General features: G+C 44.1%; 1 protein-coding gene across 1 annotated transcript in view; it reads right to left on the bottom strand.

The window, feature by feature from the left end:
* The window catches only part of COL22A1 (collagen type XXII alpha 1 chain), a 270,579-nt gene extending 256,379 nt beyond the window's left edge, over nt 1-14,200 (bottom strand). Inside the window, exon 1 of the mRNA XM_060202364.1 lies at nt 13,747-14,200. The gene's annotated coding sequence lies outside the window, so the exon portion shown is untranslated. The remainder of the gene's footprint in view (nt 1-13,746) is intronic.
* Between the last annotated feature and the right edge of the window lie 910 nt (nt 14,201-15,110).

The following is a 15,110-nucleotide window of genomic DNA, read 5'->3' as shown; positions in this document are numbered from 1 at the left end:
TAGCTCAGACTAGACACACAGCAAACATGAAACTTCGGATAGCCTGTCTGCTATCGGAACCCTGAGCCTTTTTGCAGTCCTAGCAAGCATGGCGTCACTACTGCATCTCTGTCTCACTGGGCCCCAAGCTTCCTCTGGTGCCTGGCTGCCAAACTGGCATTTTGTAAGTCACACCCAGTCCCTGGGAGCCAGAGTTCTTGCCATTAGTCTCCAAAAGACCAGCAATTAATTACTGAGCTTGCTTCCTTCCACAAGCTGGCCTGTCACCATAGTAACCAGCATTCCCTATTCAGGGACAAGAGGAGGGTAGGACAGACACTGAGCAGAAAGCAATTTTGAGAGAGAAAATGAGATTTGGCACATCGCTAGGGCAGCCTGGGCAGAGTGCAAGCTCTGTCTGATTCAGAGGGCCTGGTCATTGCACATGGTGGGCAGGGTGTGTGGGGTGCGGGCGGGGCGGGGGGAGTTGGATGAGGTACTGCTGATATGTTGTTGTGGTGATGGGAACCGCTCTGAGAAGACATGGTGGAGACCTAAAAGCATGGAGTATCTGTGTCCCAACACACCCTGACCCTTACAACCACTAGGTGGGTCCTTCTGTCACACTCCAGCCCTAAGCCTTTGGGACAGGCATGCTGAGCTGTGGGTAAGACAAACTGCACTTGCTGATCAAATAGTAGGAGTGGGAACAAAATGACTCGTGTCTCTGTTGAGTTAATCAAAGCATTAACTGCCCGGGAAACCACAGAGAGCCCGTATCCTGGATTGAAGATCTTCACTCCGTGTGACTCGGAGTAACAACATCCACACAGAGTGCACCAGGCTCTGTCTGAGGTACTGCATCCTGACGGAGCAGCCAGCACCACGATGACAGCACTGCATACAGAACTCCTGTACCTAAAATCAAATCTAGACCCTTACAAGATGTGCAAGTCAGTGAAGTTTGCTTGACCTCTTTGATCCTCAGTCCTTCTGTGTCTGTAGTGGGAATGACGCCATTCAGATATGGGGCATCCAACTAAGAACTGGCTCATATATGTATTCGATCAATATTTATCAACCACACTTCAGCAGGGACCCAGAATATTACATGCCGAGCCATATGGAATCAAATCTGCTGTATGTGTTCATGTCACTGTCCCCTTTCACAGACAAGAAACCTGCGGCTAGGACATTGCTTCTGGACACTGGGGCTCGGCAAGGAATGATGTGATCCTAGCAGACCCTCTAAGGCTATCTATCCCCCCCTGAGATGTTTGCTAAAGGGAAAAGAGTTGCTAAGTCTGGAGTGGGAGCAGGAAATGAGAAGACCCTGATAGGGAAAAGAAGTCACAGCCTGAGAGGCAGCACAAGGAGTTTTATCCTTAAGCAGCTTCACCCAGAGCCGTACAAAGCGGAGAATCACACAGAGCTTTGTGTTGCAAGAAACAAAGATTCACCTGCCAGGAGTCTTTTATTTTTATACCACCAGTGAAATGAGAAGAAATCTGGAAAACACCAGAGGAAGTCAGGCACTGCTTCACTTATCTGAAGAGGAAAAAGGAAGGCCACTCGGACATGACATAGTAAGAGGTATGGGTGTGACTTAGAAAGGAAGTGAAGGAGAGTCAGGCCGTAGCACCACAGGTTAAGTACAGGTGGTGCAAAGCTCAAGGACTGACATAAGGATCCTGGTTCAAGTCCCCGGCTCCTCACCTGCAGGGGAGTAGCTTCACAGGTGGTGAGGCAGGTCTGCAGGTGTCTGTCTTTCTCTCTCCCTCTCAGTCTTCCCCTCCTCTCTCCATTTCTCTCTGTCCTATCCAACAAGACGACATCAGCAAACAACAACAATAATAACTACAACAACAATAAAAACAAGGGCAACAAAAGGGAAAATAAATGAATAAATACATAAATAGACATTTTCTAAATTAAAAAAAAAAGGAAGTGAAGGCAGGACCAGAGAAAAATGGGAAGATGGTTATAGATGAGGTAGAGGCAGAGGGAGATATCCGTGTAGACACCGACAGAGAGATATGGCTGTAAAGTAAACCTCTATCTGTGACCTTGGAAGAGCTACCGAGCTTCCCATTGGAGGGGATGGGGGCACAGAACTCTGATGGTGGGAACGGTGTGGAATTATGCAGCTATTGTCTTATAATCTTGTAAATCACTATTATATCACTAATTAAAAAAAAATACACATCTGGAAAAAGTAGACTCATCTGCCCCCATCTTTTAAACCCATGGCAGTTTAAACTGGATTATTTCTGTTGCAGAACCAGAATCTGAGCCTGTACTTGGCAAAGGGCAGAAGATGTAGGGCCAGGTTTTCTCAGGCACTCGCCCCGCCTCTGGCAGGTGGCATCCCTGGTTCTTTCAACTCCTCCCTCACTTGATAAATTGGCTCTCTTCCTCTCCTTTCATCTTCGCTTGACGACTCAGCTTAGACATAAATTTTTAGAATTACCTATTCAAGGGGCCGGGTAGTGGTGCACCTGGTTGAGCGCACATATTACAATGTGCAAGGACCCAGGTTTGAGTCCCCAGGTCCTCACCTGCAGGGGGAAAGCTTTGCAAGTGTTAAAAGCAGGGCAGCAGGTGTCTCTGTCTCTCTCCCTCTCTATCACTCCCTTCCCTCTTGATTTCTGGCTGTCTCTATCCAATAAATAAAGATAATTTTAAAAAATTTAAAAAGAATTACCTATTCAAGTTTCTCCTCTAAGGGTCAACTGCCAAATTCCCTGTTGCTACCCCCTTCGTGGGTTCATGGGTCAGTGGGGCTGCACAGACAGGAGGACATCCCCCATCCAGCCTGCTCTGCCATCAGCACACAAAAAACAGAAACCACCCTTCTGTCTGTCCAAACATCTCAGAGCTGCCAGAAGGCCACTCAGATTTCTTTCACATCTTCAGTATAAATTCACCCAGATTCCCCTTTTCTTTCTCTCTCAAATGCAGTTTCAGTTCATTTCTCAAGAGATACTCTCCGATTACAGGGTGCTAAGGACACCAAAAGATATTTCTTTTTAGCTTATTTCAAGCAGCATCTAGCCTGATGAAGCAATGCACATAAATAGTGCTACAGTGCAACACTGATTGGGTTGGGGGGGGGGGCAGCTGTACTAACAGGCTCCCCTTTCCCCTTTCCCCTTTCCAAGGGGAAGAACAATGGGAACACAGCATGCCACCCTCTGAGAGCTGGGCAGCGATGACACAGTAAAACAGGGCAGCCATGGGCCCTGGAATCAGTCAGACACAAGTCTGACCTGTCTCCACATGCACCAGTGCTGTGGTTTCATCTAGTGTCCTGCTCTAAGCTACAGTTGCCACGTCTTGTAACAAGGGCAGGAAATACTAAACCCTCTCATCAGTAGGGGAGGAATTAGCATTCCAAGCGCAGTGCCTGATGTTCATAGACAATAGAAGTAGGTTTTTGTTTGTTTTGGTTTTTAGTGTGAAAGATGGGTTGTCTACTAAATATGAATACATATGGGCCCTAGCTCAGATGGATAGAGTAAACATGTAATTGTGTTAATGTAGTTTTTTTTTTTTTTTTTTTCAAATTTGGGAGTTACTCTCTGCCCTAACCCAGCTATTTAGTTCTATTCTCAAGTCTGACACCATCTTCCCAGATAATAGTTTTAGTCCGCCTTCATGTTAACTATCAAGCTCAAACAAAAATTATCAAGATTATGTTATTGGATAGGACAGAGAGAAATTGAGAGAGGAGGAGGGATATCAAGAGGGAGAGAGGGAAAGAGAAACACTTGCAGACCTGCTTCACCACTATGAAGTTTCTGCCTGCAGGTGGGGAGCCAGGGACTCAAACCCAGATCCTTGCGCTGGTCCTTGCACTATATGGACCACAGCCCAGCCCCCTTGTGAGATGAAGTTCTTTCTCTTCAGACCCTACTCATTCTTTAAACCCAGTTTTTGTATCTTATCCTCTCTGAAACTTTCTGTCACTGTTTTTTGTAGCCTCCCAGAGGCCTAGCCCCCATTTTTCGAACCCCACAAGTGGTATTATGAATGACCTATCCTTAGCATATCCTCCCACTGATATCTTCGACGCAGGGAGAGATTATGTCTCTGGTGTCTCTGTTTCAGTGCCTGGAACAGTGACAGACACAGAACAAGTGCTGCATTTAGAAAGGTCACATGGAGAAATCAATCAAAGCACTGAGTTTTGAACTATTTTAACTCTATACTTAGGTTGGACAGCAAGAAATTCGCCCTCTCCCTCCCTCTAGATAGAGAATATATATGGTGGTGCACCTGGTTGAGCACACATGGCATAATGTGCAAAGACCCAGGTTTGAGCCCCCAGTCCCCACTTGCAGGGGGAAAGCTTCATAAGTGGTGAAGCATGGCTATGGGTCTCTCTCTCTCTCTCTCTCTCTCTCTATCATCCCCCCTTCCTTCTCGATTCCTGGCTGTCTCTAGCCAATAATTAAAGATTTAAAAAAGGAAAAAAAGAATATATATATATATATATATATATATATATATATATATATATGACATAGCATAATGGTTATGCAAACAGACTCTCATGCCTGAGGCTCCAAAGTCCCAGGTTCAATCCCCCGCACCACCATAAGCCAGAGCTGAGCAGTGCTCTGGTGTTTCTGTCTCTCTCTCCCTCTGCATCTCTCTCAAAAATAAAATAAGTAAAATATTTTTTAAAAAGATAAAAAAATAAATAAACTATAAATAAAAAAAGAATATATATACACATCTACTTCTTGAGAACAAAATGTGGATTAGCACAGGCATTAATGTCTTTGATAAGGACTATGGGTGTTCCTTTTTATTTATTTATTTTTTCTTCCAATAGCTTGCCTCAGACCCTAGGAGAATCCTGTCACTCTCTAGACCTTAGCATATGGGCATATGGAGAAGGCCAAGGTTGCATGGGGGTGGGGTAAGGTGGCCGGGGGAGGGGGAACAGAACACATCAGGAAAGTAGGCTCCACAGAAACGGGTGTCTCCCCAGGGAATGTATTCATAATGTGCCAAACATGGCAAGATAAGAGAGGTTTCTGAACCATCGAACTATGGGGTCCACCCCCACACCTCCTAAGGACCCTGCGGTTTGAGCATTGGAGAACTAGGTTCTAGGACCAAAGTTCAGGGGAAGTTGCTACAGTTTCTCTCCTCCAAGGGGAAGCTATGGGAGAGGAGCTTTATTCACTGCCCCTGTACATCTGTTGGCAATGTCCATACTTTTTCAGCACACATGAGCTCACACTGGTGGGAGAATACAGCCTGGGTGAGACTGAAGAAAAGCTTCTTCAAAGGCTCTGTCTGAGCCCAGGACCACAGCAACCTGATTCCCGTACCCTTTTCACCTGAAAAGCCATCTGGCATGGTGGATCACAACTCAGTGGTTTTAGTTTATTCACTAGCTCATTCATTTACCCATTCATCTACTTGCTTTCTTATTCATTGTTCTGTGAGTCTGTTCACTGGCCCATCCATCCATGTAGTCATGCATTTCTGCACTTCCTCCCTCCCTCTCTCTCACTCACTCACCCACACCAATGCTCACTCATGCCAAGAACAGGGCAGCCACCCCTGGACCCCAAGCATACACTAGCGTGGTGAAGATGGAAATCGATAAGGCTGAGACTTTTTTTTCCCTCCCTCTAGAATCGCACACTATAGGAGGACAGCCTGAGGTAAGCTAAATAATTTTTTCAATGGTGTGGCAAATTCTTCTCTTTTCCTCATGACTCAGTTTAGATGTTACCCATTTGGAAAAGACTTGTGTGAAATGTCAGTTTTGACAAGCAACACTCTGATACAGAAAGGGTAAAGTAGACTGGAGCAGAGAACAACAGAGAAAAGAGTTGTCTCAGCAGGGGAGACAGCATAATGGTTATGCAAACAGACTCATGCCTGAGGCTCCTAAACCCCAGGTTCAGTCCCCTGCACCACCATAAGCCAGAGCTGAGCAGTGCTCTGGTGTTTCTCTCTCTGCAATTCTCTTAAAAATAGAATAAATAAAATATTTAAAAGAAAAGAGTTGACTGATCTTATTTTGACAGAGCACTAAGTATGTCCTTTAAAATGAAGTGGCTACGAAATACCTCTATGTTTATTAAAAAATTGTATGGGGGAAGTCTACTCAATAGCTGTGTTCTAGTAACAATTTGATGTGTGGTAAGTGGTTGGTTGGAACTAAAAAGTTCTGTGTCCTTCCTAGCACAGAGCACCTGCACCCTTGCTGTTAATATGTCCTGAGTAACCTGGTAGAGAGGTTATATTGTGCTCTCCCAGCTCTCCCTGAGTACATCTGAGATAGAACAGGCAGGGAATCATAGACATTCATATCTACTTTGACTGTGCTTTTATTGAAGAATTTCAGAGGATATGAGCAAGTATATAGAAGCACTTTCTTTCCAGGTATAAGACCGAGCTAGCAGGTGTTTGTGGCGGCACATCTGGTTAAGCACACATACTATCAAATGCAAGGACCAGGATTCGAGCCCCCGCTCCCCATCTGCAGGGTATGAGCTTCCCTCTCTCAATCTCCCCTTCCTCCTAAATTTCCCTCTGTTCTATCTAATAAAAAAAAAAATTAGAAAGAAAAAAAAAAAAAGAGGAAAAAATGGCCGCCAGAAGCAGTAGATTCATAGAGCAAGCACCAAGCCCCAGCGATCATCACAGTGGAAGGGGAAAAAAAAAAAAAAAAAAAGATGGTTAGCATGGCTGGGAACCATGTGATCTTGTGAAAGTCACTGCCCTGCTTGCATAGCTTTTATGATACAAAGTTGACAAGCTCTGGGATGCTAGGCTGAGATCCATCGTGTCTACTCAGCACTGGCCCTGGGTTACGGCTCAGCAGCCAGTCCACCTCTGTGGGTACCCACGGCTGAACAGAAGCTTTGGAAATATTCGTGGTGCCAGAGTTGGCAGGTTGTCTCCTACCCTCTCGACTGCCATTGGTGGGGATGGGTGAACACCCCACATTCATGCCTTATGTGTGAGGCACTATTCTAAGCATGACAAAAATAAAGTAAATTAAAAACATAAGCAGGGGAGTCCAGCGGTAGCACAGCTGGTTAAGCGTATGTGACACAAAGAGTGAGGACCTGCGTAAGAATCCCAGTTTGAGCCCATGGCTCCCCACCCGCTGGGGAGTCACTTCATAAGCAGTGAAGCAGGTCTGCAGATGTCTATCTTTCTCCCCCTCTCTGTCTTCCCCTCCTCTCTCCATTTCTCTCTGTCCTATCCAACAACGACAACAATAATAACTACAACAATAAAACAACAAAGGCAACAAAAGGAAATAAAAAAAACATAAGCAAATAAAAGTATTTCCATTTTTTATTTCATTCACTTATTTGTTATTTAACTTCCATTAGAAGTTCATTAATCGGGAGTCGGGCGGTAGCAGCGGGTTAAGTGCACGTGGTGCAAAGCACAAGGACAGGCATAAGGATCCTGGTTCGAGGCCCTGGCTCCCCACCTGCAGGGGAGTCGCTTCACAAGCAGTGAAACAGGTCTGCAGGTGTCTATCTTTCTCTCCCCCTCTCTGTCTTCCCCTCATCTCTCCATTTCTTTCTGTCCTATCCAACAACAATGACATCAATAACAACAACAATAATAGTTACAACAATAAACAGGGCAACAAAAGGGAATAAATAAATACATTTAAAAATAAGTTTATTAACCCAGTGCTGAAGAGGTAGCATAATGTTTATGCAAAAAATCTAGCATGCCTGAGGCTCTGAGGTCCCAGGTTCAATCCCCAGCACCACCATAAACCAGAACTTGGCTGTGCTCTGGTCTTTCTCTCTGAGTCTTTCTTTCATTAACATAAATAAAATATTAATTAAAAAAAGAAGTTCATTAATCCAGGGCTGAAGAGGTAGCATAGCGGTTATTGCAAAAGACTTTCATGTGTGTGGCTCTGAGGTCCCAGGTTCCATCGCCAGAACCACCATGAGCCATAGTTGAGTAGTGTGCTGGTCTCTTTTGGTATCATTCTCTATCTCTTTCATAAATAAATAAAACATTTTTAATAACAAGTTCATTAATCCAATGCCTACTAAGTGCCAAGCGCTAAATTACCAGCACTTTGAAACTGCTTCAGTACAGGGGATTCGTTGAAGTTTTATTGTGTTGATCACTGTGAAGACACTACTTGTCCATAGATAAGTAAAACTCACAAGTTCAAGGAATTCACTTATCTGGTGGTCAAAACAGACAAGCTGATAGTTGATTCATTAAATACAGAGCTAGAGTGATGGAGGAAATTACGTGAAAGAATAGAAGAGAGACAAAATGTACAAGCTGACTTGGTCACAGCCACTCCAAAGCAAGAGAAAAAGTTAAGTCACCATTTGACATTTCTCCAGAGGCCCGGGAATATGCCATCCAGGGTCTTATTCAGTCTGTGAGCTTCATAAATGCAAGAACCCTCTCAGCACTTCTCACTGAGCTCAGGGCATACATTAGATGAAATGTAACAGAATATGTATAACATTTCAACTTGGCTGTTACTTTTTAATATTTTAAAATTAATTGTATTATCTTTATTTACTTATGGGCTAGAGACAGCCAGAAATCAAAAGGGGAGGAGTGATATAGAGAGAAATACATAGAGAAATACCCGCAGCACTGCTTCACTACTCACAAAGCTTCCCTCCTGCAGGTGGGGACCTGGGACTTGAACCCAGGTCCTTGTGCCTTGTAACATGTGCGCTCAACTAGGTGCACCACCATCTGGCCCCCTCAACCTTGCTATTATTAAGTACTTTCTTTTTTTTAATTACTATTTATTATTGGATAGAGACAGAGAAATTGAGAGGGGAGAAGGAGACAGAGAGGGAGAAAGAGACAGAGACACCTGCAGTCTTAACTTCACCACTCATGAAGCTTTCCTCTATAGGTGGGCACCAAGGGCTTGAACTTGGGTCCTTGCTCACTCTAATATGTGCACTTAACGAGGTGTCCCACTGCCTGGCTTCTGAACTGAGTACTTTCTGTGAGCCTGATATAGAGGTAAATAAGCAAGTTTTAGTGTTTATTATAATTGTTCAAATTGAGAATTTTCATGGATGCATAGCTTTGGGTGTAAAGTTGTGGAAAGGCATTTCGCAGAATGTTACTGGAAATTAAGTTAGAAGGATTACAGCATAGAGGCATTCCTGGTAATACTGTACCTGAACAATATGCTTATCTCACTCTTAGGAGGGGCCAGGCAGTGGTACACTGGGTTAAGTGCACATAGTACAAAGCTCAAGGATCCTGGTTCAAGCCCCTACTCCCCAGTTACAGGAGGGGTTGCTTCACAAGCAGTAAAGAAGGTCTGCAGGTGTCTTTCTCGCTCCCTATTTTCCCTTCCTCTCTCGATTTCTCTCTGTCCTATCAAATAAAATGGGAAAAAATGGCTGCTAGAAGCAGTGGATTCATAGTGCAGGCACCAAGCCTAAAACACTGTAATGAAAAATACTTTTTAAAAGAAAAATATTACTTTCCAAATAGTACCTGTGACTTTTTGGCATGAATTCTACACACAGTTCTTGCAGTCTGGAGTTTTGGTCAAGGGCACACGTCTTTACCTTAAGATATGACTTTGACCCTCAATTTTGCTACTTCTATTAGCAGAAAGAAAATATCCATAAACCTTGGTTTTTCCATCTCTGAAGGCTAATTCATAGGAGTAAAAGACACATGTGCAAACGTCTATCAGCAAAAGATATTAAATCTCCTATAGTCTGGGGGTACACTATCTTTGATTTTACAGAGTTCAAAAGAGATCAAAGGGAAAGAGATGTTAATTATTCTAAGGGCCTAGAAAAAGATGGTTAAAGAATGATAGAATAAAGCAACATTGGGAGAACTGTCACTGGATAAAAAGATTTTGAGGCAGATATTCAACACTCTGCTATAGATTATCTTAGGAGAGGTGAGTCCTCTGACAGTAGAAGTATGAAAGAAGTGATTCTATAATGGAAGAAAGAAACTGGACAAGAAACTGGTCAAAAGAAAAAAATTCTGTAAAAAGAATAATCCATTTGCAATCATCAACGCATTCACCATGAGTCTATAATCACGAAGACTTTTGCAGAGTTTTTGTTTCATTTTCAAGTGAGATGCTGTTTAAATTATGTTAGATTTTGCAATCACAAAGAATTTTGCAGTTGTTTCATTTTCAAGTGGGATGTTGTTTAATTTATGGCTATGTTTGCCTTTTCTTTTAAAATTTTTGTATTATCTTTATTTATTTACTGAATAGAGACAGCCAGGAATCGAGAGGAAAGGGGGGCTGGATAGAGAGGAAGATAGACACCTGCAGCACTACTTCACCACTCGTGAAGCTTTCCCCCTGCAGGTGGGGACCTGAGACTCAAACCTAGGTCCTTGCGCATTGCCAAAATGTGCTCTCAACTAGGTATGCCACCACTCGGCCCCTGATTTTTCTTTTCTTTATAGAAGTTAGAGCAGACTATCACACCCTGTCTGCTACAGGGAAGTCAAGGCCATCTCTGCTTGACCCAGTCTGCCATATGTGATAAAAAAAAAAAAAAAAAAAAACTCCTTCGAGATAGTTCTCAGTAAAAGATGGTGTGAACTTCAATATTTCATTGTCTCAAATTTTTATTATGGGCTGATCATGAATAATAATTTGAAAGATATTCTCATCTCTACCAGAATATAGCCAGAGTTAACAAAACAAACAAACAAACAAAAAAAAAAACAATGCACTTCCAGTAATTGGGAAGGCATAGACTAAAACAAGAAGACTATTAGGAAGAAATGACCATAAGATGGCTCACGTCACAGGAGTCTAATGATATCTTTTCTCACAGCTACAATGGGCTCCATATCCACCCTATACACAGGATGCCCTTTCTTTATGGTACAGTTACTGCTTTGTTACTGCTTTGTGGCTTCTCATGGAAGTTTACTCCTAAAATCACCTGAAGCCTCTTACAATCCCCAGGCCCTTAGAACCACACATCAGTCTTCTTCGAGAAGACTGACGTTGTTGCAAAGTGTGGGGATCCAAGTAAGTAAAGAGGCTCACCATGAGACCACCTGTTAGGACGCCATGGTTATTTGCTTGAAGGTATTTTAAGAAGCAATGCAAAACTATCCATCCTGAAGCTACAATGCAAGTGATGAAGTCTGCCAAATAATGAAGCCGAGAAACGCTTATACCGTATTTTTCATTCCTGTGACCTTTTAGTCACACAAACTCAAGCCAAAATTTGCTCTATCTTCTCATTTGTCAAGAGAAGGCAGAGACTGAAACCTGCATAATTAACATCTTGTGGACATTTTATGTTAGCAAATTCAAGACTACCTTTAAAGCACCGGAATTGTCTATGGTTCGATCAGTCTGTTAGCCAATTACTTAACTATTGTTTACTTATAAACTCTATTTGAGAATCTGATGAAACTGGAAAAGAAATCCCCAGAGAAACCATTCACACCAAAGATGTTCTTCTCGCACAAGTAGAAATGAAGTGGATCTTCTAGAAGTCATTTATGAGAAAGAAAAATACTTTCCTGGCATTGTCCTTTATAGGAGAAGTTCAATAGGGTGAGATTGTCCCAAAGTCACACAGAGGTCCCCTCAGTAGCAGAGTGACGAGAAAAAATGTAGGATGAGGTTTAGGTCTGAGTGTTCCCTTCCCAAAATCTGAGAAGCAGAAGCAGACTAGTGTGTGTTACATGTTTGTCTTATACAAGCAATTGGCAGGGCTGTCTTATATTCCTTCTATGATCACCACTTGGCAAAGGAGGAAACAAAAGCTCACAGAGCAAGGTCCTTTACCTCAGGTTACCCAGATAAAATAGCAAAATTTACATTTAAAAGTAAGACTGGGGGCGGGGGGCCAGCAGTGGCTATCAGGTTAAGGCCATATAATAGAGCCCCCGTTTCCCACCTGCAGAGGTGACCGTTCACAAGCTGCAAAGCAGGTTTTCAGGTGCCTATCATTATCTATCTATCTATCTATCTATCTTTATCTCTATCTCTGTCTATCTCTCTATCTCGCCCTACCCTCTCAATTTCTCTCTGTCTTATAATAACATGAAAAAAATGACCATCAGCAGATTCATTGTGCAGGCACTGAGCCCCAGTGATAACCCTGGAGGCAAGGAATAAATTAATAAAAATAAAAATAAAGTGAGATTAGGGATTGCATGGCCAGATAGCTCTCCTGGTAGGGTGCCTGTTTTGCCATGTGTGCTACCCAGGTTCAGGTCCCTCGTCCACCACATAGTAGTATTACAGCGCTGTGGAGAGCTTCCAGGACTGTGATGCCTCTCTTGTTTGCTGTGTGTGTGTGTGTGTGTCTGAAAAAGTCACCTGAGGGCTGTGAAGCCCAGCAGTGGCAGTAATTAAATTGATGAATTTAATTGAATTAAAGATGTCCTCTCTCCATGTGCCTGCAGCTTAAATTCTAAGAAGCACAACTCACACAGTTATTCTCTAACACCTGGAACTTGTCTGCAGCAACTCAGCAAATAAAACAAGGAGTCCCAAAATGGGGTCCACAGCCAGGCGGTAATCACAGGTAGAAATCTGACTTCTCATAGGGTTTTTCCAGAATACATGACCACAGAGAGACAGGTTAGGGACTGGGAAGTCCTGTATAAAGACAGAGTGTTGTGGAAGGGCTTAGAACATAAGTGGCACGGTGAACTGGGGAGGAGGGCACAGCACAAAAAGCAGGAAGAGGGAGGTGTCTCCTCAGACCTTGTTCTAGAAACAAGTCTAGGGTCACTTCTGAACCTGAGTTCAAGTTGAAGACTCAGAGAGAGAGAGGAGTCTCTTTTAGTGTGAGAGGAGAAAGGAAGACATATTTCTCAATAAAGAACTGATTCAAACTACACTTTATAGCCCAGGACCAGGAACTTTGGTCTGCTATAGAGAATGCTATCCAGGAAAAAAAAAAAAGGACAAGAAATAGGGCTAGGAGAGAGCATAACAGTTATGCAAAAGACTTTCATGCCTGAGGCTCCAGTGTTCCAAATTCATTCTTGGAATCACCAAAAACCAGAACTGAGCAAATGAACAATGTTCTGGTAGTAAAGGGGAAATTATATATATAATATATATAATACATTATATATATATGTCATATATACATATATATATATATTCTAGCCTAAGCAATATATGTATGTGTATTGCCTAGGCTAGAGAAAGTTGAGAAATTTTTGTATAATGAGAGATCGATACCTTAGACCAAAAAGATTAAGTTGTTTGACAAATGCAAAGTCACAGGAAAGTTACTCTCTTCTCAATACTTTTTTTCTTTCCTGTTAACCCTCACCTTCCAACATTACCCCCTCCCCCCGCCACATACAGTCTTTCTGGCTCTTACTGCAAGTTGAAAGAGACTGAAATAATCACAAGGATCTGTCTATATGTAACAAACGGAACATAAGATCTGCCTTTGACAAGCTGCAGTCATGCTCATGGCTGGGTCCCCTGAGGATGAGCAATTCAGCTAGAATCCTACAGGAACAGGTAAGTTCACGTGATTTTGCTACAATTTGCTCTGGAGAGTGTAGGCAGATCACAACTCCCTCAGCTCAGTGCTGCGGTGACTGCCTCAAGAGCTCCAAGAACTTTTTTCAAGTTCTGAAAGGAAAAGAGTGTGGAAAAGAGCCCTCCCACCCCCCACCTCCAGTGCAATCTCTGACCCTTCCCAGGGCATCTTCCTGGGGACAGGAAGGTAAGTCTGCAGCCCTCCCTCCAGCTGCCACAGCAGCAGAGAAGAAAACCGGCCTTACCTGGGAAAGGAGAATCTCTAGGGATGTCAGCTGCTTTTGAAGATCCACTGAAAGCAACATTCACAAAGGCAGGAGAAACCTGCCACAGGCAGCCCCCTTGGGAGGAGTGTGAGGGGCACCTGCCAGCCGCCTACCACCCTTCCCCAAAGTCTAGCAAACTGTCTCTAACCTCGACTTGTAGTAAGTCCAGGCCAGTGCCCAGACAGAGGGCTGCTTTGTAAAGCAGACAACCAAAAAAACCAAAAAAAAAAAAAAAAAAGTAAAAAAAAAGGTAAGACTTGGAACTTCAGAGACTAAAATAGTGTGAAAGAAACAAAAGGAGAAGGGGGAAAGGGGTAGATACTTCCTGGGGGAGGAATGCAGCAGCTCAGCCGGCCCAGCTGCAGCAGCGCAAAGACAAAGCTGCTCTGCTCCGGACCCCCAGGGGCACACTGGCCGGAGTGGTGGGATTCCCCTCTTGAGCTTGGAGCCAGCCTGGAGGGAGGAGCGGGCGGAGGCGGGCTTAGGGGCGGGCAGGGGGCTGGCAGGGGGCGGGCTTAACTCTGGGCCAGGGAGGTGGGGAGGGAAGGGAGATCTGCTGCTCCCAGGCTGTTCCCAAGCCGTCCTGGGGTTCACCTCAGATGGTAGGGGATAGGTTTCTCTGGGGGAAGGAGGTTTGGAGGCCTTGGAGGAGGGGAGGCAGAGAGGGAGTAGGTGTCAAGAGGTGGCCCCAGGAAACCCAGGATAGGGGCTGACAAGTTTCTGTCCAATTATAGACTTGCTAGATATTTTTGGTCCCTTTAACAGCACAGTCTGAAATAGACCCCTCTGAAATAGACCCCAGGATAGGCAGCAGCAGCTGTGGGCGAGTTTGGGGAGCTTGGAGGCACAGAAAAGGTAGTGTTGATTTTGCTCTTAGTACTGTGCTGAGTACCCAACATTCCTGTAGGTGTGTGTTTGGGGAAGGAGGGTGGTAGAGAGACTGTAACCCACACCTACCTGCCTCTTCCCACAGGTGGCTCTGGTCGTTGCCCACATAATAGTGTCTGGATAGTTTGGTATCCATGTGGATAAGCCACAGAAAGAATCTCTGTCACCAGCCAGGGGTCTCCAACAGAGGGGTGTGGGAGCCAAGTCAGTTTACAGCCCAAGAGGTGGTGAAGCAGTGCATGAACAGGCCCAGGGTGTAGCTTCAACATTTTTTTTTCTCATTTCAGCTCTTCCGAATGAGCCAGGCAGGGATATTTTGAACTGAATGAGAAGGAGGTTTAATCCATTATCCCCCCCCCCCCCCCCCCGCCCTTCACCCAGTCAGGTTGCCTGCAGGGAGGGTATCAAGGATTTAATACTGAGACAATATGGGGTTCCTTTGGAACCCAGGAGTT

Source organism: Erinaceus europaeus, chromosome 1 (assembly GCF_950295315.1).
Source record: "Erinaceus europaeus chromosome 1, mEriEur2.1, whole genome shotgun sequence".
In the NCBI taxonomy this organism is placed as follows: domain Eukaryota; kingdom Metazoa; phylum Chordata; class Mammalia; order Eulipotyphla; family Erinaceidae; genus Erinaceus; species Erinaceus europaeus.
The sequence above is the reverse complement of the archived record's forward strand: the minus strand, read 5'-3'. Positions and strand labels throughout refer to the sequence as shown.